A 26,525-nucleotide genomic window follows, 5' to 3' on the forward strand; every position below is an offset into this window, starting at 1 on the left:
GTGAATCTCTGCCTCCAGCAAACAGAATGAGGCTAATGGAGGCTGCAATGGAGAAGAGAAAGAGCTTTGATTTTTAGCTCAGAATGCAAGATATTTGTAATTAAGTTATCATGCCTTATGCTGGGACCAGTATAAGAAATATACAAGTAAATGAATGCAACTTTTGAAGCTTTTTAAATATATTTTTGGATGGGAGAATTTTTATTTCAATACAAGAGTCAGTTTTTGTTCACCCAATAGCTTCCATATGTACAATATTAATAACCTCAATAATTCCCATATGAAAGTCTGGTCTTGTGATTGCATAAAAAGTTTTTGGGGGAACCTAAAAAATCAGGCCTTTAAAAATGTGGGTGGACCATAAAGAAAGTGATGGAGTTGAAAGGTTTTGGCAGCAATATTACTGGGATTTTACAGAATACCTGCGCGAATGCAAGAAGTATTTTGGCTTTGTTTTGTCTGTGCAGAAAATGTCTGGTGTGGAAGCATGACCAGAGTGGCTATATGTGTGAGTAGAAGCCCTACATTCCTGGAGGCGTTTCCCCTACAGGAACACTGAGAGTGGTAAGTGAACACTGGATGTATCATGCTGGTGATTCAAAAGGTTCAAAAGTAATTAGGAATCCTTTAGGAATTCAATCTTTCCAAAGTTTAAAATGAACTGAACTCTAACCTTATCCACTCCTCTCAGATTCACCTGTAGACTGAAATTTAGTTGACTTTTCCATTTCCTAAATATGCCATCATAGTTCCCAGCACATAAAATATAACAAAACGCATGATAATAATAATAATAATAATAATTTATTATTTGTACCCCGCCCATCTGGCTGGGTTTCCCCAGCCACTCTGGGCGGCTTCCATAAAAACCAGAAATACACTAAAATATCACAGATTAAAAACTTCCCTGAACAGGGCTGCCTTAAGATGTCTTCTGAATGTCAGGTAGTTATTTATCGCTTTGACATCTGATGGGAGGGCGTTCCACAAGGCGGGTGCCACTACCGAGAAGGCCCTCTGCCTGGTTCCCTGTAGCTTTGCTTCTCGTAATGAGGGAACCGCCAGAAGGCCCTCGGCGCTGGACCTCAGCGTCCGGGCAGAACGATGGGGGTGGAGACGCTCCTTCAGGTATACTGGGCCGAGGCCGTTTAGGGCTTTAAAGGTCAACACCAGCACTTTGAATTGTGCTCGGAAACGTACTGGGAGCCAATGTAGGTCTTTCAAGACCGGTGTTATGTGGTCTCGGCGGCTGCCCCCAGTCACCAGTCTAGCTGCCGCATTCTGGATTAGTTGTAGTTTCCGAGTCACCTTCAAAGGTAGCCCCACGTAGAGCGCATTGCAGTAGTCCAAGCGGGAGATAACTAGAGCATGCACCACTCTGGCGAGACAGTCCGCGGGCAGGTAGGGTCTCAGCCTGCGTACCAGGTGGAGTTGGTAGACAGCTGCCCTGGATACAGAATTGACCTGCGCCTCCATGGACAGCTGTGAGTCCAAAATGACTCCCAGGCTGCGCACCTGGTCCTTCAGGGGCACAGTTACCCCATTCAGGACCAGGGAGTCCTCCACACCAGCCCGCCCCCTGTCCCCCAAAAACAGTACTTCTGTCTTGTCAGGATTCAACCTCAATCCATTAGCCGCCATCCATCCTCCAACCGCCTCCAGGCACTCACACAGGACCTTCACCGCCTTCACTGGTTCTGATTTGAAAGAGAGGTAGAGCTGGGTATCATCTGCATATTGATGGACACCCAGTCCAAACCCCCTGATGATCTCTCCCAGCGGCTTCATATAGATGTTAAAAAGCATGGGGGAGAGGACGGAACCCTGAGGCACCCCACAATTGAGGGCCCAGGGGTCTGAACACTCATCCCCCACCACCACTTTCTGAACACGGCCCAGGAGGAAGGAGCGAAACCACTGTATAACAGTGCCCCCAGCTCCCAGCCCCTCTAGACGGTCCAGAAGGATGTTATGGTCGATTGTATCAAAGGCCGCTGAGAGATCCAGCAGAACTAGGAAACAGCTCTCACCTTTGTCCCTAGCTCGCCGGAGATCATCAACCAGCGCGACCAAGGCAGTTTCAGTCCCATGATGAGGCCTGAATCCCGATTGGAAGGGATCCAAATGGTCCGCATCCTCCAGGCGTGCCTGGAGTTGTTCAGCAACCACGCGCTCAATCACCTTGCCCAAGAATGGAAGATTTGAGACTGGGCGATAGTTGGCCATACTGGCCGGGTCTAAAGATGGTTTTTTAAGAAGCGGTTTGATGACCGCCTCTTTCAGCGGATCTGGGAATGCTCCCTCACAGAGGGAAGCATTCACCACCCCGCAGAGCCCATCGCCCAGCCCTTCCCGGCTTGCTTTTATTAGCCAGGATGGGCAAGGATCCAGGAGACAGGTGGTTGGTTTCACGCGTCCAAGCAGCCTGTCCACATCCTCGGGGGTAATGGATTGAAATCGATTCCATGCAACTTGACCAGACAGAGCTCTAGCACTCTCCCGCCCCAGCCCTGCTCCCACGGTGGTGTCTAGCTCCTTCCGAATATGAGTGATTTTATCTGCAAAAAACTTTGCAAAATCGTTGCAGGAGATCTTGGGGTCTTTACAAAGCCCCGGTGGTAAAGGTGGTTCCGTTAAATTACGAACCACCTGAAAAAGTCTCCTGCTACTATTTTCTGCAGATGCAATAGAGGCGGTGAAGAAAGTCTTCTTCGCCGTCGCTATCGCCACTTGGTAGGCTCGACGTTGAGCTCTAACCTGTGTCCGGTCAGATTCGGAGTGAGTTTTTTGCCACCGACGCTCTAGCCGTCTCAGCGATTGTTTCATCGCCCTCAGCTCCGAAGAAAACCACGGAGCTGTCCGGGCTCCATGCAATCGGAGAGGGCGCTTCGGAGCCAGACAGTCGATAGCCCTGGTTAACTCTGCATTCCAGCGGGCCACCAGGGAATCAGCTGAAAGGCCATCAACATGGGATAAGGCATCCCCTACCACTCTCTGGAAACCATTTGGATCCATTAAGTGGCGGGGGCGGACCATCCGAATTGGTCCCACCTCCCTGCAGAGGGGAAGGGTCGCGGAGAAGTCCAGTTGCACCAGGAAGTGATCTGACCATGGCACTTCTTTTGTTTCACTTTTACTTAGTGTCAGATCACCCACATCACTAGAGGTGAACACCAGGTCTAAGGCATGTCCATGACTATGAGTTGGGCCAAACTTATTCAGGGACAGCCCCATGGAGGCCATGCTTTCCACGAAGTCCAGAGCAGCCCCTTGTAAGGTCGTGTCGGCATGGATGTTAAAATCCCCTAGGACAACCAAACTAGGTGTCTCCAGGAGAAAATCCGCCACGACCTGAAGCAGCTCAGACAGGGAATCCTTGGTGCAGCGGGGAGGTCGGTACACCAAAAGGAATCCTGTACTGCCCCTATTGCCCAACTTCCAGAACATGCACTCAGAAAACTGGATCTTCCCAGTAGGACGCCTGGTGCAAGCTAGTGACTTCCTAAAAATCACTGCAACCCCCCCTCCCCGCCCACATGACCTGGGTTGCTGTGCGTAAGAGAAACCTGGTGGGCAAGCAGCGGCAAGGACAGGCCCATCTGCTTCCTCCAACCAGGTCTCTGTCACACATGCCAGGTCAAGTCCTCCATCCACAATCAGGTGGATGCATGAGTGTGTTTTTGAAAAGAAAAACAAATCTTAGGAATAGTTATTTTGGAAGAAAATTACGTTAGGCTGAAATCTTAGGCTCTTGTCAGGAAGTGATTTCACTGACCTTGGTGGGGCTTGCTTTTGAATAGACATGGATAGGATGGCACTGATAGAAATGGGTATTTTGAGAGAAAAAATGCTTTGAAGTATACATTTAAATGATTTCTTTGTAAATATTTTTTTTTAACAAATTGCAGGTTAATGTGAAAGTTGGAAAGCCTTGTGAGCTAACAATGGCAAAAGTGACACAGACTGAAAATAGAGTGGTTTTTCTGTTTCTACTAGCAACCACATTGCACTAATCTCAGATAACAGAAGTACAGGTCCTAGAACTAAGGCTGGGAGAGAATTTTCAGTGGGGAATCAACCTGATTTGCTGTTCCCAAACCTGTTTGCAATTTGGAACACAACTATCCTCCAGATTATGCAGTTCTCCAGATTTTATAATAACAGTTTTGGTTCTAAAAAGTGTGCACAAAATACATTTTTTATGTATGCATATATTGGGGAGAAAATGCACTGAAAAGCACTGGAATACGTTTAGAAATGTATTACCACCGCCCAGTGTATAATTTGCATGAGGGTTTGTTTGTGTGTTTTGTGGTGGAACTCTGCCACTTTCGGGTTCATTCTCTAGTGGAAACAAAAGCCGAAAACAGCCAACAGGAAAGCAAAAGGATTTTATTATTGTACAAGAATGGTGTCTCACCAACCTCATAGTAAAGATGACAGACCCGATTACAAATCACGCATATGCATTTATAATTTCACAGAAGCATCTTGATGCCCCACTCCCAGCTTGTCTCACCTTGATGTAGTAGCTATAACCCAGTCATAAAACTCCACAAACCACTTCCAGTCTTCCTTAAAGATTCTTTCTCCCTGGTCTCTTATTCTAATATTTAAAACAAAACAAAATCCTTCCAGTGGCACCTTAAAGACCAACTAAGTCAGTTCTTGGTATGAGCTTTCGTGTGCATGCACACTTCTTCAGATACACTGAAACAGAAGTTTCCAGACCCTTCTATATAGTGAGAAGGTGGGGAGGGGTATTACTCAGAAGGGTGGTGGGAATGGGTGATTGGCAGATAGCTGTGATGAGCCTGTTGACGACTCTTAACGACTGCAATAGGTCTTACAGGAAAAAGCAAGGGGTGAAAAGGTGAAAAATGGCTTTGTCATGTATAATGAGATAAGAATCCAAGGTCTTTGTTCAGACCAGGTTTCTCCATGGTTTTAAGTTTGGTGATAAGTTGTAATTCAGCAGCTTCTCTTTCCAGTCTATTTCTGAAATTCCTTTGTAGTAAAACAGCTACTTTGAGATCTTGTATAGAATGTCCTGGGAGATTGAAGTGTTCTCCTACTGGTTTCTCTGTCTTGTGATTCCTGATGTCCGATTTATGTCTGTTTATTCTTTGTCGTAAGGTCTGGCCTGTTTGTCCAATATAGAGAGCTGAAGGACACTGTTGGCATTTTATGGCATACACAATGTTAGACGATGAGCAATTAAATAGTCCCGAGATGGTATGTGTGATGTTGTTGGGGCCAGTAATGGTGTTGTCCGGGTGTATGTGGCAGCAAAGTTGGCATCTAGGTTTATTGCAGGCTCTGGTGCCAGTGTCCGTGTTAGGTCTGGTTGTAGTATTATTGTGGGTTAGGAGTTGTTTAAGACTGGGTGGCTGTCTGTAGGCAATGAAAGGTCTTCCTCCCAGAGCTTGAGAAAGAGAACTGTCATTGTCCAGGAGAGGTTGTAGATCTCTGATGATGCGTTCCAGTAGCACCTTAAAGACCAACTAAGTCAGTTCTTGGTATGAGCTTTTGTGTGCATGCACACTTCTTCAGATACACTGAAACAGAAGTTTCCAGACCCTTCTATATAGTGAGAAGGTGGGGAGGGGTATTACTCAGAAGGGTGCCATTTCTGCACATTGCACCAACTTCATCCGCCATTCCTCCATTTCTGAGCATCTACCATTACAAGTCTTGAGTTCTGTTCTCCATTCTCCACTGGTCAGCTTTGGGTCCACCCCTGGACCACAGGAAAGGACTGACACTGGAGCACCAAGGTAACATGTATGTGCATGGAGGCTGCAGAACATGTTTGATACGTATGTAGCCAAGGGACCTTCAGCTTCAATCCTGTTACTCCCTACCTGGGAGTAAGCCCCGTTGAATTCATTGGGACTAACCTGAGCAGAGATTAAGTATTATATGCTATAAGCATATGACTTCCAGGCTTTTTGGTGCATAAGTGAATTTGTAAATGTCTTAACTCTTTATCTTAAACTGGGGGGGGGGGACCCAACCAGAATGACAAACTCATGCTGCCATTGCTTATCCCTGCATTTGAATCACAAGTTACTTTTAAATGAACATGGTGGGGTTTGCCCATTGGTATCTTTAGTTTGTTGTAGTCATAAATACTGCCTGCAGTTCAGTCCTGGTAGGCATCAGAAATAATATACAGCTTGTTTATGTTCATTTACACATAAAATAAAATTAATTCTGCCAAACAGAAAGCTCAAAATTGAATCTATAGAAAAGAACATGCTGTACATTAGTTGGCAACATTCTGAGACAAACACAATGGTTTGCAATTATATTCAACCTATGTTGTTGCCTTTGGCAAATAGCCCACAGCTGTAAATGTAGCAATTGGTTGAAGGTGATTTAGTGGTATATATTTTAGGAAGAGTCCCAGAGGAGCTCATAGTGTATGAAGCAATAAATGTCACCTATAGATCTGATAAATAAGGCATCTTGCTGAGCACACCACAAACTGCTCTATAATCCTCGCTTCTAATACTGGAAAGTTTTAGCTGAAGTTTTAAAAAGAAAATTATTTTTTGGCTTGGGAAATGTTTAGTTTAAAGACAATAAAATCTGGTCATTCCAGTCTGTGAAAATGACTCAAGATCACCACATTAAAAACAGAAAAAAGATATGTGTCAGGAAGTTCAGGGTAAAACCTGTTGGCATAGTAGTGGTTCTATAAATCAAGATCTCCATTCTAGGTTGAGAAATAGGATTTGCTTCAGTTATTATTACCTACCATTTCTTACAATGAGCCTGCATATCTTACGACTCACTGTGCTAAGCATAACTCACCAGCTTGAACCTGGAAAACCCCTTGTTTTCATGGTCCCTGGCAGGCAGTTACCAAAGCCCTGGTAGGTCCCATAGATGATTAGTAAATTGCATTGAACATGATGTGCTACAAAGCTTCTTTACAATGTTCAGAAGAATGCTCTATGAACCAACTATATTTGCAATCTCACATGTGTAAACCTGGTGGCGGGCATGGAGGAGAGCTGTGGAGCTCAATTCCTTGCCCCCCAGATTCATTTTCTTGGGCGACTCAGCCTCCTTGGGCAGCTGCCAGTGCCAAGCATGTTGATAGGCTCACATGATGACGTCAGCTATAATAGCAGCTGCAGCACTGGACTGACCCATTGTTCTCTTTTGTGTCATACTACAATTTCCACAATTCTTGTTTGCCAGCATTAGTTTGCTTATGTGTGTGTGTGTGTGTGTGTGTGTGTGTGTGTGTGTGTGTGTGTATATATATGATTTTATACCCTATCTTAAAGGGCCCATGGCCCTCAAAAGGCAGCTTAGTCCTAAACCCAGGCGACACCCAATTTCTTTGGAATAACAGACTGCATGGTCTCAGTTGGGCCCAACAAATTGCAAAGCTGTAAAGGAGATTTGTCCAAGAGCTTCCACAATATTAAATGTAAATATGAACTTCTACTTATTTTATAGGGACAATAAACATTTTGTCACAGTTGGGAGGGGTGTTTCAGTCACCCTAAAAGACAGCAATAAAGAGTCTGTGGGACTTGTCAAACTGTTTTTCTTATGGCATCTGCATTTGTAGTCCAAATAGAGAGAGAGGGAGGGGGAAAAATATTTACAGGAAAATGAGTCGTCTTTAAGCTATGTGTTCAGAAAGCAAAATATATAAAATCCCAGTGGCATGAATGTTGGGGAAATGAGGGCTATCATGATGTACTTTAGAATTAGGAATTGCTCCCCACCAAATGTACTTGCACTCAGTTATAGATCACTTGCTTAAGAGTCTGAAATGTAAAGAAGATGGCTACTGCCTTGAATTCTCTACATTGCTCAGAAACTGTCTTAGTGCACAGCAACTGTTTTGCATTCTGCAGCGGCTCAGAGACTAGAACCATACCTTTACCAAATAAAGGCACCCGTGATACTCTAATTTAGTCAATTTCTCATTGCTAAGTCGCTCTTCTGAATGAAGGAGAAACAAGACTCCTGGAATTGAATGGCCAGGAAGTTTAAAATGTCCCCCTACAGACTTTGTGTGTGTAACCTTTCTTAATGTCAAATTTGTGTCTATTTATTCTCCTGGGCAGAGACTGTAACAGCTTGTCCTTTGTGCAAGCAGTTCTAAAAGTGACCATCCTAAAAGTGACAGAACACAGCAGGAGACCGCTTAGGTACCACTATAGCCACTGGTCCACACCCACTTTTTCTGTTGTAGCATCTAACACTTTCAGGAAAGGCACAGAAGAAATGAAAAACAAAAGGAATGGAAAGAGGAAGGTTAAGTTCAGTGAACTAGAATTTGCCTTTCCGCCCCCACCTCCACACACCCCACCTCAAGGAAATTAGCCTAGATTTCCAGGAGCCCCACTCTTCTAGAATAATTTGATTTCTAATATTTGCAGATATAAATGTGTTTCAATTACTGAAAGATGAATTATGCTATGGAAAACTGATTAATATGTTCATCACTCCCATTACCTGCCTGCCTCTTCCCTTGAGAAGGGGGTCTTTTATTATAACATATGCACTCGATTTCAAGACACTTTTTTGTGCTTCAGGCAGAATAATTATATAATTTCTAGCCAATTCAAATGAGTAAAAATAGGTCAATGTCCTTACCAAATGTTATCACTCTCTTTCAGCTAAATTGATACACCTGGGAATATGAGATGTGTAATCTTTGGTCTAGCAATCTATGAAGCAAGCGCTGCATAGGTTAGGTAATAATAATACTCTGTTAAATACATTCCATAAATAAATTTCAGTGGAATGAATATAATAACTTTGTTAAACTGTTCAGAAGATTGTGCAGAAATTTGTCCTCCCCCCACCACCAGAAGCCCTCAAGTTTCCAATAAGAAGTTGTTACTCCTACTCTATTTAACATCTCATTACGTTGTCGCTAGATTTTTTCCCCTTGCCCTTCAAGCACCTGAGGCATTCCCAAGGTATTTCTTGTTTCTTGTTTCAGCTTCCTTTTATATTGAACAGAAGAACTAATCTATGGATCTTTCTGCTTCTGGGAACGGATGCTTAAAGAAGAAGACCTCAAGGTATCTGGAAGCCCTAAGGTTCTGTGATCTTTGACATCTAAAAAGTTTGTATCTAGTTTCACGTATCTGTTTCTGCTTCAAACAAAGGATGTTTGAGGGATTTGATTCATGTGAATACTGATGCAAACTGACCCAGTCCACACCTGCTAGACTAATGTGCAGACAGATTGGAAAGTTATCATTTTGATGTCACTCATTTCTGGATTTTGTACTACAGGTAACTTGCAAATTAGGCAGGGGTTATGCTCCTGGCCATGATGTGTATAAGCAAAGTCACATAAAGCCAGAATGCCCCCTAGAAAACCATTTAAAAAACTGCTGCACTTATTGGTGAGGAACAAATGTGACCCTTCTTCTTCCTCCTCCTCCCTGAATGATGCTTCAGATGCTATGAGGACCAAGGGGATTGACCAGTAACCAGAAGAAGTGCTTGTCTGTGGTTCAGATCCAGAGGTGGGTTGCATGGGCACACCTGCTGTTGATGCTGGAGGTTTCTTTGTCTGATCTTTACTGCTGAATTCAAGCAGATGTCAACTGGATTTTCTTCAGATTGACATCTGCTCTGATTTATCACTAAAGAGCAGGTTTTCCAGGGGAAAGTGGAGGGGTAAGGGCAAAACTGATTCCTAGGCATGGGACAAGCGGGAGTGTGGATGAGCCCATAGTGACCGCATGGGAGTAATTATAGCACTGCTTCTTTTTGCATCATCAAAGTAACGTGCATGGGCGTTGCTCATGATGTAGCTTTGCCCTAAATATTGCCCCAGTTTCTGGGAGGTGCAACGCTGCCATGGGGAGCTACAGGATGGGTGTCAGGAGTCCTGGCTTCCGACTTCATAACACAGCAAGCGTGGTTAATTAAAAAGGAAGATTTATGGCAAAAGCAAACAGAGTTATCCAGATGGCTCTAACATGCCGCCAACCTCATCAATCATGATGACCCTTCTGAGCTTTCCTTCCGGTTACAGGAGATATCGAACTTTCTCACTTTACGCCTTTTGCCTTGTTTTCGGTCTAACAACCCTCCCCTTAGCCTATTCTTAGGAGGGATTGGCTCAGCTCCATTCTCTTTCTGTTCTGACAAACGGCTGTTCGAGCCAGTAGAGTGTTGGCTGGGTTCCGGCTAGCTCTCCGCCATTCTCTTATCAACGGGCATTCCAAGGGGCGGGGGCATTGGCACTAGTCAATGCTCATCCTGCCTGGCAGTTAACCCTCTCTGTTCCTGGTAGCTTTCTTCAGCTTGTTGCAAACCTTCACTGAGATCTGGTTGCACCTTCACTGGTGGCTGGCTCATCTGTGACAATGGGCTCCCTCAACATTACCTTCCATATCTTAGGTGGCTTTCACAGTGCAATTAAGGAGCCACACTGCAGTGTGATGTGTGCAGTGTCAGATTGTGGGTAGTATTACCAATTTTGAATGCTTTCTTAAATACAAATCCCTCTATGTAGAAAACCTACTAATTTAATATAGTCCTCTCTCTGGAGCTTCTTTTGCATAGAAAAAGATGGCCAACATCCTGCATGGTTTGATTATTGCAGTCTACCAATCCACCTCAATCTGTGTAACTTGTAGAATGGCTCTGATATTTGTTAGTTCTTCCTCATGCATAAAGGTTTTTTTAAAATTCTTCTTTGGCTAGTGTAAATTCCGGAAGTGTATTGATGGCAGGTCATGGCATGCATGACATTAGAAGCTGTGCATGCCAATGAACTTTTGACAGATTTAAATTGTAGCTTAAATGCAGCACCACACAAAGCTACTAACCTACTGTTTGATTTTTTTTTTTTTAATGGTGTGTGTCTCTGCATAGGAAAGAAAAAGAGAGAACATAATGGAATGTACAGAAGAAAAGACAGTGTTTTAGGTTGCCAGAACAGGCATTTTACAAACAACAGTCTGGAAAGATTTGGTCTCTGCTATAGGGACTCCACTAATGTGAATTCATGCCCTGAAATAAGGGACAATAACTAATGATAATTGCTGCTGGATTGAAAATGTGAATTCGTTTTTCAAAAATAAATAGCATATTGCATTTTCTTGTTTAAGTTTTCTTTTTAAAATAATAATAATCTAATTGACCAGTCTACTGGGGAAATAAATAAATTTCCAGATAAAGCCAGAAGGATACGCAAACCTTTTTGCTTTCAGTTTCTTGTAATGGCTGGATGCGAAACGAAATCATATACATTATCATGTGTCAGCAACCCTGTGAAGGTGTTTCCAATAGGGGAAAGTAAACATGCGGGGAGACAGTGCACTACAGAGCATTTCATGCAACCTAGCTCTCACCTCAAATCAGTCATCATCAACAATTAGTTCCGATGTTCCCAGACTCTCAGAGTTGTGGCTGATGACCCTTTGATCCAGCTGGAGAATGAGACAGGAAATCCCTCGGCCAAATGTCAAGGAAAAGGGGCTTGACAGGGCATTTTCTAGAGCCAGCTCTTCCTAACAAATCCCTCAGTTTTCTTCTAAAAGCTATTTGAATGCATGAAGCTGAAGAGCTGCAGGGAATTCTCTGATCTCTTGTTTTGGTCACCTAACAAACAAATCATCACATTCATTTGTCATCTGACCCTTACTTGCCATCTGCACCGTTCCATTGAGGATCCTGGAGAAAAGTAAAACAAGCATTTGATTTGTAAATCATTACTGCAGGGGTGTTTGGAGACTGCAACACCAGTGTTTACTGCAGATTGAAACACAAATAAGTTGATTCTGATCTAGCATTTTTCCCTACGGGGGAAATATACGTGGAACATATGTGGATGGCAAATCCACCTGGAACTGTTCAGGTAAGATTCATCAGCAAAATGAAACAATAACTGAGGATGCATTCCTAACCCCTCACCTGTTGAGCTTTGCAGAGGGGCAGAGTTACCACCCCATCCCAGCCACTTATGGCAGCTGCAGCAGAAGGTGAGGAGCAATGGCAGGATGGTCACCAGTGCCAGCTGTAGACTAGAGCACTGAAAGGGGTTCTAGGCTTGTGCATAGAATTAGGATGTAGGCAACTCCCAATTTAGGAGCATCTACAGTGGAGCCCCGCAAGACGAACGCCTCGCAAGACGGAAAACCCGCTAGACGAAAGGGTTTTCCATTTTGGAGGCGCTTCGCAAAACGAATTTCCCTATGGGCTTGCTTCGCAAGACGAAAATGTCTTGCGAGTTCCTGCGGGATTTTTTCCCTCCCCCCCCCTTTTCCTAAGCCCTAAGCCGCTTATCAGCTGATCCGCTAAAAGCCGCTAAACCGCTAATAGCGCTAATCCGCTAAGCTGTCAATGGGCTTGCTTCGCAAGACAAAAAAACCGCTATACGAAGAGCCTCACGGAACGGATTAATTTCATCTTGCGAGGCACCACTGTAAATGACATCTGATCATGGTACTGAACCTGAAAGTAGCCCCAAAACATCATAAAGACATCCATGAAAAGGGGTGGAGCAGGGTGGGGCAGGCTTACACATGCTCCATCAGTGTGTGTGGAGGTCCAGAACGGAGCCCCAGACAAACCGAGGATTGCATGTACAAGTTTCCCGTCATATGCGATACCTCGGGTTACAGATGCTTCAGGTTACAGACTCTGCTAACCCAGAAATAGTACCTCGGGTTAAGAACTTTGCTTCAGGAAGGGAACAGAAATCGAGCGGTGGCGCATGGCAGCAGTGGGAGGCCCCATTAGCTAAAGTGGTACCTCAGGTTAAGAACAGTTTCAGGTTAAGTACGGACCTCCGGAACGAATTAAGTTCTTAACCCAAGGTACCACTGTATATGCAAAGGTGTGCACTGTGCAAAAACATTTCAGTATGCAAATGTCTGGTGAAGCTTCCTAAGCCTTAAGCCATGTTAACGAGTTCTAATGTGACTTGTGTTGGTGGCAGCGCCTCAGGCAAAGAGATTTCTCTGCCAGGGCTCGAAGTAGATCAAATCAGGATGTGCCTGGGATTACTTGATTAGGCTAGATGTCAGGCAGGAGAGAAAGACATTTGCCATTTTTGGACTTCTCACACCACAATGCAAGAGTCCCTCACTGATCATTGTAAATTGAGCAAATTTAGTCTACAGCCTTTTAGCCCTGGGTGTCTAGATTTTCCGAGTCAAGGTGCCAGGGGCAAATTTAAAATGACAGGCTGAGTTCTTTGGTAGCACCTCCCTGTACACTGAAGCTGAGTTACTATACCATATGGACTTATTTCAGGAACATGAGGCCTATTCATACCTTATGCTCATGCATTAGTAGAACATGTTAGTGAAGATGAGTTTCCTCTACTTTCCCTTCTCAAATGTCCTATGTGCTGAGCAGCATAATGCCCAGATAGGGTTACAGCATTATCGGCAGAAATGTGGTAAGATAAAATGGCCTTCTTATCTTATCCCAAGTGTAACAATTTGTGACTATCTTGCTACTGGATAATATTAATTATATGAACCAGAACAAATGCCCAACTGACCCAGAAGAAATCATGCATTTTGTTACAAAATGAGCATTTGTATGTGGTTGTTTTTGTATTTAAGACTTTAAGAAAAATCATGAAAAGGGCAAGATGTTCCTAAAACAGGTCTCTTAACTTTGAGACCTGCCAAGTTCAAGCTGAAGCTGTGAGGCATAGGAGACCATCAGGAGCTCAAGAAAGCCCCTGGTTTTGTTGCCTGCTGGTGACTGCAAAAATGGGGAGAAACAGAAAACAAAACAAAACTGTTGTCATCATCAAAATGGCATCATCCATGCACAAAACAGAAGTATCAGCAAGTATAGGGGCGGCCAAAGGTTTGCAGTTAAAAAATTTCTAAGGGAAAGCTCAGTGAGGATTGAGCATGCTCAATAGCGAAAGACTGATGGGAGGAACAAAATGTCCAGACACACTGAAGAAAACTGGATGATGGTGGAGGGACACAGTATCCTTTTAAAAAGTGCGGCTGTTCAGAGCACGCAATACTGCAACATTGACTTGAGTGTCATTGCATTTTTCCATTTCTTTTATACGGGGAACTGGAAGTATACTTTGTGCAGAATAGCCAAGGACACATTCTTCTTTATTGTCCAGTGCGATATCTCTAAGGAGTTATTTTTAAACCTTGGAATAAGATGAGCAAATTTAGAATCAATATTTTCAGGGTGAAGGATAGGCATCCTGGCTGGGTAGTTTGGAATAATTCAAATATCACTACCCTCCTGGTAATTAGCGTCTACAAACTTCCGAGCGAGAGCGTCCCTTCTCTGGTCTGAGAATTGTGGAGCCAGGAGCACTTCCTGGCTATTTTAAGGAGAAAGTTCACTGTACTTCACCATTATATGAACAAGCATGGGACAGAATCTTGTAGGAACATTTTGAAAGGAAGTTTATTCTGCAGAAGCCAGGTTTGAAAAACTTGCACAGGAAAAGCTGCACATACACCAGGTGGAATTAAGCAGGTTTTTACTCAGTGTAAACCCACTGAAATGAATGAGCATGACTCAGTTAGGTCCATTAATTTCAATGGGTGGGATTCAACATTGTGCTATGTTGGTCATTCCATTAGCACACAAACATTACTGCTTACTAGATGGGATGATCTCCTCTCCCTCTCCACACTTCCATGAGCTGTCCTTGGGCTACTTCCAACCTTGAGCGGGTTTAGAGAGGATATGGGGGTGCATGGGCAGGGGAAACCCTGTTGCAATAGTGAGACTCATTGCACTGGCTTCTACTAGCACAGTGCCAGTTCCCAGTGACTGGAAGGGAGCAACACTTGTGGGAAGGTGGGTGTCTCCTTCCAGTTGCAGCGCAGCAGGATAGGTTCTTTCTTGCCTCCCTGGTGATGCTGGAGTCAGGGAGCGCTCGCAAGGCTTCAATAGCAAATGCGGGATCAAGCAGGCTTCTTTGCGCATGGAGCTTCTGAGCAGACCAGAGAGGAGACTTGGCCCTCTCTGGTCCTCCCTGAAGTCACAAAGGGAGACATGTTGTGTGGCCGGCACTCCAGTCTTCACTGGCCTTTCCCACTCGCTGCCCTAGATTGCTGTGGCTTTGGAACAGCTCAGTGGTAAGTGGGCAGGCCCACTCTTGACCTTGCTATGAATATGTTCAGTCATCATATTCAGAGCATGTATATGAATTTGCCTTGCAGACAAATTGGCTGCTTATGGGTTTTGCCTCCCTCGTAGGTAGGTTTGGAATCAGAGAATGATTTAGTTCATTGTAAGTTATACATCTTATTTTGCCCTTTTGTTTTGAATTGTAGTTTTGTGTTAAATGTATTGGTTCTTGGATAGAAGAATTGAAAAGAGCTGTATTAGCAATTATTTGATATTCAAGCTGTTGTGAAAGGAAGGCATACCTCTGTAGTGTTTTATAGCATTCCATTAGTTCAAAGTTTTAAAAATTGGAGACTTCTCTTCCTGAAAACCAGCATTTATGTAAAATTGCATGTGCTGCAGGTATTAATAAAATGAAACGGCAAAGGCTTTAATGGAAACTCTGACCTTTACAGTGGACATAAAACTTGCCCTAATGAAACAAAATTATTAAGAAAACCCCATGAATAATAGAAAGTGAGAGGTGACATTTGCTATCTGTTGAATCCCATGTTGTGCTCTAATGAACAATATGTCCTTTTGATACGCTAACTATTTCATACAATAGTATGTTAGTGGTGGAGGTTTTTTGCTTTGGTATGATATAATCTTGGTGGTGGTGATAACATATTGTGAAAGTTTCCAGGGCAGGGGTGGGGGCATCAGGAAAACTTTGTAAAAAAATCCTGAGTCCGCCTGGAGGCACACAATCACATTTTGCTTCTCTTAACTCAGTACAGTCGTACCTTGGTTGTTGAATGCCTTGGTACTCGGAAGTTTTGGCTCCCAAATGCCGCAAAAAAGTGAGTGTTCTGGTTTGTGAACATTTTTTGGAAGCCGAATGTCCAACGCGGCTTCCATGGCTTTCGATGGAGTGCAGGAAACTCCTGCAGCCAATCGGAAGCCGCGCCTTGGTTTTGAACCCTTTCGGGAGTTGAACAGACTCCCAGAATGGATTAAGTTTGACAACCAAGGTACCACTGTAGTAAAGCAAGTGTAAAGCCCTACTAGGAGGAAAGTGGGGGTCCTTTCCTCTCATCCACGTGGAAGAAGATTCCAGGGCCTTTTAAGCATGCCTCTCCTTTAGGAGTGGCTTTATTGGCCAAAACGTTTGATTCCGGGCCCACACTTAGGTAACTTCACTGGCATCTCTCATTTCAGGGAATGTTTCACATGCAAGACATCAAGAAAGGACCCTTAAACATACAGCAAAGCTATTGAAGGTGAACATGCTCCCTTTTAGCACGTCGTGATGTCAACAATCAATGCTACGCGATAGGAAGGTGTTTTCCTAAAGCCTTTGGAGTGCCATAGGATTTATTTCGGCCCCCTCTGGGAGCTCTCTCTGATCTGGTGTAGCCTTTTGGATCACAGTAGGGAAGCGAGAGCTTGAAACGGAATGCATGAATGAGCAAACAAGGTTGAAAGAAAGCAGGCCTTTGTGCTTTAGTGCAACACAAACGACTTGCTCCAAAATTGCCCCCTGACATGAATTTCTTTTGTCATTTTCCTCAGCTCCAGGCCAGGGATCTTCAGAAGCAAAGCTTTATGCTGATAAATTACTGCATTCAGTTCTTATAAGAAAACATATCTGTCTTCAGAACTTCATAATACCTCATGAAATCTACAGAGCCTTAACATTTCTATTCCAAGGAGCCCAAAGGGAGTAGACTGTTATCAATAACTATTTTACCCTTTTAATATTTCTCAGCTTAGGATACAGACTTGTTTGGCACTTCTCTTGTAGAGTTTGCAGCTAGCCTGTAAAAATGTCATTTATTGTTGTCTAGAAGTCAATGCCAATGAACAGTCCAATCCTCCTGAAACCACAAATCCTATAAAATATCGCTGTAATAGATGACTTGAGAATTGGTAGCTCCCTTGTGTCTCTCATTTGAAGCCCTTTTCTAATAACCACTTAGATGTAATCAGATGGACTTTATGCAACCTCATCCAGTAAATGGACCGTGTGAGTGTTTCTTTATTATTGCCTCTATAGCTCACTGTTGCTGGCTATGCGTGCTGAAACAAATTTCCATTCTAACAATAGAAACCATGAGAGCTTTGACACAACCCATTGCAAAGTAGAGCAGAAAACAGATTTAAGAGAGACACAGAATCAGGGACTATTAAATCAACTGAATTGATCAGTGGACACTTGGCTGTATATAAAGGGAGAATGAAAATATGTCTGGTTAAAGAATGGCTGCTCTGTGTTAAATCATTGTTCACCAAATACTCGTTCTGCTGCTACACAAAATGAGAGACAATTGGATTAAAAATTGTGTCATGTTACCAAGTCAAATTACCAAAGTTCCTAGACTTTGGAAAACAGATGTTCTCAGATTTTGTCATTAAATACATCTGTGCTACTCAGATGCACCATCCATGGGCAAAAATAAATAAATAAATAAATCTGAAAATATTCTGCAGCATGTATCCCTTGCAGCCAGTGATGAGACTCTTTTCCTTCTGCTGCCCACTTCTGCCTGCAATAAATAATGTGAAGAACTTTGAGTGGGGTCTATTCTAAGGTGGAAATCTTAGCCACACTCATCTGGGAATAAGCCCTGTTCAACAGGGCTTACTTCTGAGTAGACATGGTTAGTCTTGTGCTGTAAAAGCAGTGTATGGATTTTATGAAGAAAAGAAATGTAGACATCAATTCCCAAATTTCAGTCTATGGTGAGAGTATTATGGGAAATCATGTCCTCCCTCAAAGTGTTGTAGTGAGACCAGGAGACTGACCTCCTGGTTGTGGGTGGGTATATTGGATAGCCACAACACCCGATTGGTAGGTCCCTCATTGCTGGGTTTACTCTGGCCAATGGGGTGCAGTCTAAACGGATTGAGGGACCTATATAAACCCTTGAACGTGACCCAGAGCTTCCTCTTTGCCTTCACACAGCGGATCACCCGCCCGCCCACCCTTTACTTTGGTGCATCTGGCCTTGCTATGGACTTTGCTGGTCGCCTGTTTTGCAATGGGGGCCTGGTAGGAATTTTTTCTATCTGGCAGATTGGCAGGGCCATTTGGTTTTCACCTACTGCTTGGAAATCGTCACAATTTTGTAAGGTTTGGCAGTTAGGCCTTGGATCAACGATGTGTGGAGAGGGGAGGTGCGGCCATCACCTGCCCCTCCAAGGTCAAGGATATTCGGTTAAAGGAATGCAGGGGTTGGCCTGGATCTTGTCCAAAACCCCATGGTAGGGGCTAGGGCCATGCCAGGACCCCATGGGGACACCGGGGGAGCTCGAGTTGGTTTCCACCAGCAGGGCTCCCTCTGGTGGTGGTTCACCCTTAATAGACTCCCTGCGATGTGGGCGGGAGTCTGATATAGTCTGGGAGATTCCAGTGCCTAAGCCAATACCACTCACATTCTGTATTTAATAAAGTTGTGGCCAAAATTTTGCCCAATAACTTAAACTAAAATCCTGTTTCACGGTGTCTCATTTTGGGGGGTGATTGGGGGTCTTGAAGCACAAGTAGCTATTACAATCATGGCAATATAGCAGCAGGATGGAGCATGCAAGTTTCTTCCTATAGAATGTTCAATAGTACGGATAGCTCCGTGTTGCCTCACTTGTAAAAATGTCAAAGACATTGCCCTGCATGACAATCCTGTTCTGAGAATAGTGTGTGTGAGAGAGAAATGTGGCATATATACGTCAGCTGAATTTAGAGTGAAGTTTCTTAAGATGCAGCACATGCAGGGTTGCCATATTTCAAGCAGTGAAAATCCAGACAGAGCTTTTTTTGGCAAAGTTGTTGAGCTGTTTTTTTCAGTTTTGCCCAAAGTTGTCCAAAGCTATTTTTAAGGGAAATTGCCAAAAATGATACTGCCAACGTGGGCTGCCATACGTCTAGATTTTTTTACTGCTTTTGACTGTATTCCGGATATGTCCAGGAAATTCTGGACGTATGGCAACCCTAAGCACATATGAAATTTACACCTTGTGGTGGCATTTTGAGTCTACAATAGTAAATGGGAGGTAAGGATGCCTTGCTGCTTAAATTTGAAATAATACCCCATTACTGGCAAGCTCTGTGATGTTGGCTTTCTTTTATTCATTCATTCATCCCAGCAGAGTTGCACTGAAAATATTTCCTAGGCCTACATAAGACAGCAGTGCAGGATGAGAGCCAAATAGTGTCTATATTAAATTTGCAAAAGAGTTACTGAGATAGGCTTCCTCTGAGCTTGCTATCTGTTATATGCAACTGAATGTTTTTTTCCCCAGTAGATAGTTTATTAAATTTGTGTAGATAATGATTTTAAGGTGATACCTTTTAACACTGGCATGCATTTACATTTTGGCAATCACATTACACAATTTTCCCAGATCATTCTCCATCATAGGGAGAGAGAGAAAGAAACCTTGGATGATTTATGGTGTTTGCACAACACAAATTAAATCTCTTTGCATCTCTTGCTATTTACATTTCTTATTTACAATGGATTCAATCCAACACATGCTGCTTCACCCCCCCCCCCCCATTTATTGAAATAGGGCTTGCTTGGTGGATTGCAACCAATGTGTACAATTATGTAAAATAACATGAATTCCATCACTTAGACTTGCCAAAGGACTTTGACAAGAGATGTCATATGCATTGGGAGTTCCAGAATTCAAGTGCTAATTTATTTTTATTCTCAGGAATAAATAATCTTCCTCCCTAGTGTAAGAACACAATGAAGTGTGTGGGGTGTGTGTGTGTGTGTGTGTGTGTGTGAGAGAGAGAGAGAGAGAGAGAGAGAGAGAGAGAGAGAGAGAGAGAGAGAGAGACGGACGGGGGGGGGGGTTAAATTTAATTTACCTATTGGTGTGCTTATAATGCTGTTTCCTCCCAAATCCACTTAAGTCAAGAGAAACTGTCAAAGTCATTGGGACTAATTATCTTTCATGTGTCACAAAATCTGCATCATCCTTCTCTACTATGAAGGGCTTCAGAAATCACTTTTTGAGAGGTAAATTCCATTAATAAAATAACACTGACATTTCTATTCTAAAGGAAGGAATTATTGTCTTGTCAAGTTGTCATTGACTCCCAAAGGCTGCAATCTTCTATATGCTTACATAGGATTAAGTTCCATTGAAAGGGGGGTTTACTTCTGAGTAGACATATAATTGCACTTAAAATGGCCAGGTAGCATATTTCTGGAGAGGCATGAACAGTTACCAGGGTGTTAAAACACTTGACAGTCCAGTACCTTCTGATTTCACTGACCAAATTCTAATATATCTTCTTTATAAGATTAACCTTAGGGATCAATGGCCAATTTGAGTTTGTTACATCAGAGCTGGAAGAGATACGTGGAAATTCATACTGATCTGGCAATACATTTAGATGTATTTCTGCTAAGATATGGAAACACAATTTGAAAGTAGTCCATAGATGGTATCTGACTCACCTCACCCACCCTATGTCACATTTTTTCTACAAAATCATTGAATTGCTGTTGGGGGTGCTGAGAACTGGCTAGGTACTTTCATATGTGGTGGTAATGCCCACTAGTAACTTTCAAATTAGATATTCAATGAAGCCGTTACAGTTCAAATAGTGGATTGGATCCTCTGATAGATACATATGGTGGAGACACACTATTTTTTGCACATGAAGAATTGCTAACTTCCATATATACCATGGCAAGGATGGTTGTTGGCAAATGTTGGAAATCCTAAACGTGTTTGAGGGCTCTTAGGAAAAGCTGATAAGGTAACTGATGTGTGGGGAACAAAATACTCAAGAGGACCATTTTTATGCTGTTTGGCAATGCCTTATTCAATATTCAGCACAAAAGAAACCTAATTATAAGTGCCCCTCTCCCCACTGTTTGCTCTGGAAAGACATTCTAACACAGGCATCCCCAAACTCGGCCCTCCAGATGTTTTGGGACTACAATTCCCATCATCCCTGACCGCTGGTCCTGTTAGCTAGGGATGATGGGAGTTGTAGTCCCAAAACATCTGGAGGGCTGAGTTTGGGGGTGCCTGTTCTAACATGACACCTGGAATGATATATGATGATGGTGTCGAGATCTCTCTATAGGCACTTGGCTCTTTGGGGGCTGGGGGGTTTACAGTTGCTGTTATTGTTGCTGTTCCTTTTGTATACTCCCTGCTCCTTTCACAAGGAAAGGCTACTTAAGAGAGTCAGCGTCTGCCTTCTCAGGTTTTACAGGCTACAGGCAGAAGCTACAGAATACATCACTGTTGATTTAGTTCATGCATATCCCACTGAGAAGTACTGCATATAAGTAATACAATATACAGTGGTACCTCGAAAGACGAAAAACTCGCAAGACGAAAGAGTTTTTCGTTTTTTGAGCTGCTTCGCAAGACGGATTTCCCTATGGGCTTGCTTCGCAAGACTTGCAAGTTTGTTTCCTTTGTCTTGCAAGTTTGTTCCCTTTTTCTTAAAACCGTGCATTCACTTCGAGGAGCAACTCATAGCACGCGGTGTGGTAGCCTTTTTTGAGGTTTTTGAAGACTTTGGTGACTTTTGAAGCTTTTCCAAAGTCCGTGCTTCGCAAGACGAAAAAATCGCAAGACGAAAAAACTCGCGGAACGAATTAATTTCGTCTTGCGAGGCACCACTGTATATTTTATAGTACTTTCATATTGTGAGTTGCATTGAGACTATTTTTAGTAGTATCAATCCAGACAAGACTGAGGAACTGTTAGTAGGCCATTTCCTAGAGGTTGCCTGCCCTTGATAGGGTTGCATTCCCTCTAGGAGCAAGGACGTAGCTTGTGGGTACTCCTGAATCATTTAAAGTGAGCCAAAGAGTGATCTCTGTCAAAGCTTACATGCTTGTATACAAACTGATCTCCTGACTTACATATGAGAACTTGTGAGTAGTCTTCGCTGATGATCTTTTGATAACCTTTCCACCCCAAACTTTTCACCTCTGCTCTTGATCTCCAAGCTAGCTCCAAGCTAGCTCATAACTCTGTTTGGCTCACTGTCTCTGTGTGTTTGTTTGTTTGTGTGTGTGTGTGGTGACAATTTTTTAAATGCACATTCTCACCACTGCTGTCAGCAATCTGCAACATTCATTGCCAAAAGTAGAAATGAGAGGAACAACAACAACAAGTCTCTTGTAGGATTTCATTGTTGGGATACAGATTGTCATTTTTGGCTCAGCAGGTGAAAGATCAACAGTAAAGCTGAGCTTATAGTCAATTTACCTGTATGGGCCAAGCCTTTACTACTAAAGCGGAGACTAAGCATCAACATGAGCCAAGCTAGAGGGGTGAGAACTACAAGCACTATATAAGTGCAGACAAGCAGCCAACTCCATCACCAGTCAAGGGTCACTGCCAGTCTGAGGAGGCACTTGATCAATCAATGGTCTGATCCACAATGAAGAAGTGTAATAATATGACTGTTAATGTGGCATAAGAGTGCTTTAGGCACTCTTACAGCGCCGGATTTAGGGCTGAGCTGAGAGGGTGCAAATTTGAGATGATTCCTAACTGAGAAGATCCATTTGGGAGAGCACTAAATTTTAGCCTTGCGCAGAGCACTGTATTATAAAAGTCCGCCCTGTAACTTACTCCAGTTCCAGTGCACTCCCACCTCTGGTTTTCAAAGCCACATACACATGATGTCAGACACTATTCACAAGTATCCTGTCACTTTAAAGAAACACTCCTGTTTGCTGTGCTTTCCCTGAAACCAGCTTTCATCTGATTCAAAAACGGAAGCCACAGTTCAGCTGAGGTGTGTACATTTTAGGCGGTCATTGCACATGCGCAGATGAAAGCTTCATTGAATCAGAATTTAGCCCAGGGAAGTAAATCAGGTAATGGGCACCAGGTAAAGACATTCCTGTATAAAACAAGGGAAAATAAGTGTTGGAAATGTAAAGAAATGGAAGGTACATTTTATCATGTGTGGTGGCAATGTAAGGTTATCAAAAAAAAGGGGGGGGGGAATGATATATAAAAAATTGAAAAAAATGTTTAAAATAACTTTGCTAAAACCAGAATCTTTCTTATTAGGAATTACAGGAACTGATCTACTGAAAGAATACAAAACTCTGTTTATGTATGCAACAACGATCGTGTGAATATTGCTAGCCCAGCACCGGAAAGGAGAAGTACCTACGAAAGAAGATTGGCAAATTAAACTAATGGAATATGCGGAAATGGCTAAACTAATGGGAAACTTAGAAATCAAGACAACAAAAAATATAAAAAAAAATGGGAAATGTTTATAGCATATATACAAAAGCAAAGTAAGGAATTAGGCAGGATTTTTTTAAAAAAAACACCACTTGTAATGTTATGGTGAATGTTTAAATAAGGTAATTAGAGATAAAGATTTTTTGTTGACATGCACAAATGAAAATAAAACAAAGGAATCAGGGGAGGGAGTAGAGGGAAGTCAGAGGATTTGATGAATCCCAAAATATGGATTAATACTAAGAGTGAATATAGATGTTTTAATTGTTTTATTTCGTGTGTGTGTTTCCCCCCTTCTTTTTCTCTCTTTTCCTTTTTCTTTTCAACGTAATGATCGTTTATTGAGAAAAATAATAGATTTATTTTTTAAAAAAGGTGAAGACAGTAGTGTTGAAAAGTGACTTGAAACACAGTTGTGGGAAACAAGTCTTTCAGGTCACTAATGTGTACATAGCCTTAAGTGTCTGGTGCAGATGTGATCTGAGTTACAAAGTGATGGATCGAACACAGTGCAAGGAGAGTAGGAGCCAAACCCTGTTGGCCTGTGAGTGGAGAGCTGGCATCTCATGATTTGATTTTGTTGATAATGCGTTTATCGAAATGTTTATGTGCGCTGCTTTGGGAACCCACTATTGCGTTACACATGTTAGAACAAGTAAATAAATAAAGTTCATATGCAAACCCACATGGCTGTGCGGCTTGTAGGACCCTATGATCGGCTTGCCCTGTAGTTGTAGATTTGCAACCATGGGGGAGGCTCAGAAAGTTTTTATCTTGACATAAGGTGACTCCCCATGATAATATTTGAGTTTGACATAAATAGTTGAAGCAGAACTGGCAAAATAAGCTGAAACACTGTGGGTAGGCAACTGTTAGCTTACGAGCAAAAATAAATGGCAGCATTTGTATAAATGAGAAAGCAACAATAATTTCTCATTCTTCCACTCAGGCCTTGAGCTGCCTTTATTCACTTCCCCTTATTTGTCATGGCTATACTTGCTTTATAAGGTCTTCAAAAGCAGTGCTGTTATGTACCATTAACATTTTGAACTTTGCCTTGGCGAGCCTTCTTGAGAGTGATAAGACACCCAAATTTTGCATAACTGCATGTAAATTGTGTCCAGTAATAACTAGATCAAAGAGCAGGATGCAAATTATTGTATTTGTGCACTTGAAAGGGCAAGGCATTGACACATTTTTGCATAATTAATGTGTTAATTCTCTTTAGCTATTTTTGCTAATTTTCACAGTTTTTCTATCAGAACTTGCTTTTGTTTTTATTAGAACTGACAGCTTCCCAATGGACATTGCTGACTGTTCAGATGTTGTGACCACAGCTAGCAAAAGTTCTGCATTTTCAGTCATGGCTGCAATGATGAAAACTTCTTTCTTAAGTGGTTAGAAGAAAAATCTCCTAATTAAGTTTTCAGAAGGGTTGTAATACCATCTGGGTGACAGTACTTGTGCTTTTTATGATCTTATTGTTTGTGCTGCTATCTGCTTTGAATTATCTGGGAAAGTGGTATAACGTCATTTTAACTACTTAATTCAATTTAAATAAAGAAATATGTATCAGAAAAAATAAATCTGCCTACAGGATACAAACGTGGGTGGAAATTGAAAAAAGTCTTACAATCAGGCATTTAGAACTGGCCCATATGCATGGATGAACATTTACAGGCCTTTTGCCTGTTTACTCAGGAATAAGCCCTAACATGTTATCAGTGGCTAACTCTTAGGTAAATGCTCCTAGATTTGCAGCCTTTGGGTACTACCACCCTGGAAAAAAGTGACAAGTGGGGTGCTGCAGGGTTCTGTCCTGGACCTGTTGTTGTCCAACATCTTTATAAACAGCTTTTATGAAGAAACTGAGGTGATGCTCATCAAATTCACAGATGGCATCAAACTGGGAGGGGTAGTTAATGCTGCTGAAGACAGAATTGGGATTCAAGATGACTTTAGCAAATTGGAGAACTGGGCCCAAAGTAACAAAATGAATTTCAATAAGGACGAATGTAAGGTTCCACACTTAGCCAGGAAGAACCAGCTGCACAAATATAAGATGGGGGGCACCTGGCTTACTAGTAGTACGTGTGGAAAGGATTCAGGAGTCTTGGTGGGCCACAAGCTTTTTTCTCAGGTATTTAACTGACTACCCTTACTCTGACAAGTGAATGAGTTGACAAAGCAACTTTCAAATTTTAGTACAGTGGCACCTCGGGTTACATACGCTTCAGGTTACAGACTCCGGTAACCCAGAAATATTACCTCGGGTTAAAAACTTTGCTTCAGGATGAGAACAGAAATCGTGCTCCGGTGGTGCAGTGGCAGCAGGAGGCCCCATTATCTAAAGTGGTGCTTCAGGTTAAGAACAGTTTCAGGTTAAGAACGGACCTACAGAACGAATTAAGTTCTTAACCTGAGGTACCACTGTATAGCGGAAGTCAGCAAACAAGGAAAACAATTAAACTGATTGCACCTGTACATCTCTCCATCCCCTGCCAGGCGAACAAGAGGGATTATCATAGTATAGGAACACATTTCAGCCAGGAAGGAAGCACTCAAGGAGACTATATGGTGAGACCAATGAGGGATATAACTTGTGGAGAGTGAGCATGGTCAAGGATGACTCCTGAGATTCTTGCTAGAGAAGCCTGGACGGTTGCATGTCAGAGGTCGCCCATCTCCGTTATAAAATCTCAGTGGCTTCTACAGACATCTACAAGATTTGCATTGGGTAAGCATAGTGTGATGGATTTGGATCTGTTATAGTGACAATAACCTGCAGAAACTTTCAGAAGCAGAGGTTTTTCTGTATGCCTCTAGTAGCAGGTCAATAAATATGCCTGGAGCCAAAACACACACGGAGAGGAGAAAAACCCAAGGCCTACATTGAATTTTTTCAATGGCAGGAGCAGTTATCTGAAGGTGCAGCAGAAGCTGAAGAAGCCTCTTGGCAAATTTCCCTGGCAGCGCCAGGCTGAGTTAAATAATTAATACGTAGCTGGTATATTAATCTCAAATTTTAAAAGCTACAAATTCACATCCCTTTGATAGACTTCATCAAGAGGAGCCCATGTGCAATGTCTACGGATATTGAGGGAATGAACGGCGGTGGGTGTCACACAGATCGCTCTCTAGACGCCTAATTCGCAAAGAAGGCACCTTCCCAGAATACTGAGAATGCAGTCGGAGGGCCTTTCCTGACACCATTCAAA

The sequence above is a fragment of the Podarcis erhardii genome (assembly GCF_964252035.2).
Source record: "Podarcis erhardii genome assembly, chromosome: 4".
NCBI classification, from domain to species: Eukaryota; Metazoa; Chordata; class Lepidosauria; order Squamata; family Lacertidae; genus Podarcis; species Podarcis erhardii.